Source organism: Capsicum annuum, unplaced genomic scaffold, assembly GCF_002878395.1.
Source record: "Capsicum annuum cultivar UCD-10X-F1 unplaced genomic scaffold, UCD10Xv1.1 ctg33575, whole genome shotgun sequence".
NCBI classification, from domain to species: Eukaryota; Viridiplantae; Streptophyta; class Magnoliopsida; order Solanales; family Solanaceae; genus Capsicum; species Capsicum annuum.
In genome coordinates this window covers 1-3344 of record NW_025840357.1, presented here as the reverse complement: position 1 = coordinate 3344, position 3344 = coordinate 1, and the positions used below count along the sequence as shown (strand labels likewise).

Below are 3344 nucleotides of genomic sequence, written 5' to 3'. Positions count from 1 at the left end.
TTCGGCAGAGGATTAGGGCCAGTTTGGGTCGCTAGTCTAGGGAACTACTTGGTGGGGGTGTTATTCCTGTTATGATTCCGTGTTCCGTGTTTCATGTTTTATTATGAATCTGTGTGCTTTCCTCTGCTTTCCTCTGTTTTATATTACTTATGGGTGCCGTATTTATGTTATGTAATCTGCTTCTGTGCTTTACTATGTGTTTGTGTGGTATCTCGTGCTTTGAGCCGGGGGTCTATCGGAAACAGCCTTTCTACTTCATCAGAGGTAGAGGTATAGACTGCGTACATCTTACCCCCCCAGACCCCACTAGGTGGGAATACACTGGGTTTGTTGTTGTTGTTGTTGTTGTATAAATTTTGGTTATTATATCTCAAATTACAATCCAAAATGTGGAATTTAGCAGAAGCATCCGACTATGTTGCACAGCCAGCCATAACTTTTTCTCCTGTACTGTTGAATCGTTCTTTCAAAGCATTAAACAACCCTCATAACCACAAAAAATGCAAGTTTTATGGGATGTTAGTTAAGCAGCTTAATGTGAAAGTAAAAAGAATTTAAATCCATTTCAAAAAGCTAGGGAATTCAGCATACAATGAACTACTACATCTGCTTCTACAGAGAAAACCACCACCCCCTGATGTATTTGGACGTTGCCCTGCAGAAGATCTAAGATGGAAGATAAAACTGTGATAAAAGTGCCCATAGACGTGGTGGTTAATATTTTTGATGATTCCAGTGAAATCTCTCTTGCGATTTCATCGACATTCATCAATCTTCATCTAAATGCCAATGAAGAATCCATTCTATTCAAGCGCTCTTACAAAGAAGAGCCTAGTCAATTTAGAAGTATCATGTCTTTCCTCTCCAATAGTCATGATAATGATGATCTGCGCCCTGTTTCTCCAGACCTAGCAGTGCCATATCTATCAGGTTCTTCTATATTTCATAGGATTATTGGTCCTTGCAATGGATTAGTTGCCTTGACAGATACAATAAATATTTTATTATTTAATCCAGCTACTAGACATTTTAGGCTACTCAAACCTAGCCCTTTTGGCAGTCCTCTAGGATTCCGTCGTTCCATTAATGGATTTGCGTTTGGTTTTGATTTAATTGCTAATGACTACAAGATTGTTAGGCTTGCAGAAGTTCATGGAGAACCTCCTTTCTATTGTTATACTATTAGAGAGTGGAGAGTTGAAGTTTATGAACTCAGCATTAACACATGGAGAGAAGCAGATGTTATGGATGAAAGGTTGCCCAGTGTGCATTGGTACCCTTGTGCCGAATTGCTTTATAAATGGGCCTCTCATTGGTTTGCCTGCTCAAATACAGTCGGAATTCTTTGTTTTGACATGAGAACAGAGACATTTCGCAACATTAAAATGCCTGACACTTGACATTTCAATGACAGAAAGTCTTATGGTCTTGTAGTCTTAAATGAGTGTTTTACATTGATTTGTTACCCCTATCCAGGATGTGTAATTGATATTGAAATTGATTTGATAGAGGTTTGGGTAACGAGAGAGTATGGTGTCAATGAGACTTGGTGTAAGAAATACATAATTACAACTCTTTCGATTGAAGGCCTTTGGCAGTTTGGAAGGATCATCTGTTGCTTCTTCAAAATGGAAGCGGACTTTTGATTTCCTACGATCTTAATTCTGATGAAGTCAAGGAATTCAATTTACATGGTTGGCCTAGAAGTTTGCGAGCAACAGTATACAAGGAAAATATGACTTCAATACCAAGAGGAAGTGAGCATATTACACGAGTTTGTTAATTATAGAGAAGTAACTCTTTAACTTGAAGATTTAGCACCTGCATTTGAAAATAATAATCTTGTTCTCGGAAAAGATCCATCATTTCTTTTGCAGTAAGTAGCTTGTTCAGTAAATCAGGTGAGTTTTAACTACAGATTTTCGTGTCAACAAATATTTATATCTTATGTCTAAAATTGGGTAAAGTAAATAAATGGGATTAGGACATGGCATGGCCATTTTAAAAAGGGAAAAGGTTCAAAAATATCCTCGAACTATTAAAAATGGAGCAAATACATCATTCGTTAGATTTTGGTATCAAAAATACCCTCATTCTTAGTCAAATGGATCAAAAAGATCCTTATCCTTTAACAGACTTCCACCTCACATAAAAACTCCTTAAAAAATTATTTTTGGCTGACATGGAATTTCAAACTCAATATTTTCACATTGTTATTTCTTATTCACCATAAGCCAGCTATACAACACTACATCAAGTTCATCTCCTCAGGTAGCATGTCCGATACCAAATTCAGATCTTGCTCAATAATTGCTCAATAATAGACAAGATAATTTCCTCCATCACCCACAAAAACAATAAAAAACTTTTCGGTGTTTCTTGTTCCCAAAAAGGTCAAGCAAACTCACCAAATTTTTTCAAAAATTCACAAATTTAAAATTAGATTATGCAAAAAAATTGAAACTCTTTTTGTCTATGACAGAGCAAGAGAAAAGCGCAGCAACCTTTGGGTCATACACTCGAGGATAGATAGATCTTCTGTATCTACATCTGGTTTTGGAGGTTCTTTATCATTGGATAATTGCTTGTAGTCGGCGAGCTACCAGAGATAAAATTTACCTTTTTTTTTTCTCTCATACCAAATAATTATGAATTTCACTAGTGGGTAAGGGTACTGGAGAACAAAAAAAAAATTGAGAAAATGGTGAAGCGACTGTGATAAAGAAGAAACCTAAAGAAATTGAAATCAATTTATATGAGCTAATATCTTTTGATTTTGAAATTCGGCAGGGTTCTTGTTTATTAAGTGAACAATATGTTGAATTGAATTTGATTTGTTGATGAATTCTGTAAAAGTATAACAATGAAGAAGATAATGCACATAAGAAATAAGTTGTCCAAGTTGGAAATTCCAAGTTAGCCAGAAATAATTTTTTAAAGAGTTTTTTTGTGAGGTGAAAGTCTGTTAAAGAAAAAGGGTATTTTTGGTCTGTTTAACTAACAAAAGGGTATTTTTGATACCAAAATCTAACGAGGGGTATATTTGCTCTATTTTTAAAAGTTCAAGGGTATTTTTGAACCTTTTTCGTTTTAAAAAAAATGGCCCACATATGAAAAGGTGGACATGTTGCAGCCAGTCCAGGAAATTGCATGTCATAAACCCAAATATGGGTGCCTTTAGATATTTGACCCAATAAGAAATGTCTTTAAAGAATAGCATTCCTTACTTTTTAAGTATAGTACAAGTACCATTTATCCCTCTACACCTCAAATATATTTTTAAAACTTTTCATACCTATTTGTCTCTCAAATTTTATTTTTTATTATTTTTACTTTTTATTTTT

At 34.9% G+C, this 3344-nt stretch overlaps 1 pseudogene; it reads left to right on the top strand.

The window, feature by feature from the left end:
* The first annotated feature begins 240 nt into the window (after positions 1 to 240).
* Positions 241 to 1931, top strand: LOC124891292 (annotated as a pseudogene).
* Positions 1932 to 3344: the final 1413 nt, after the last annotated feature.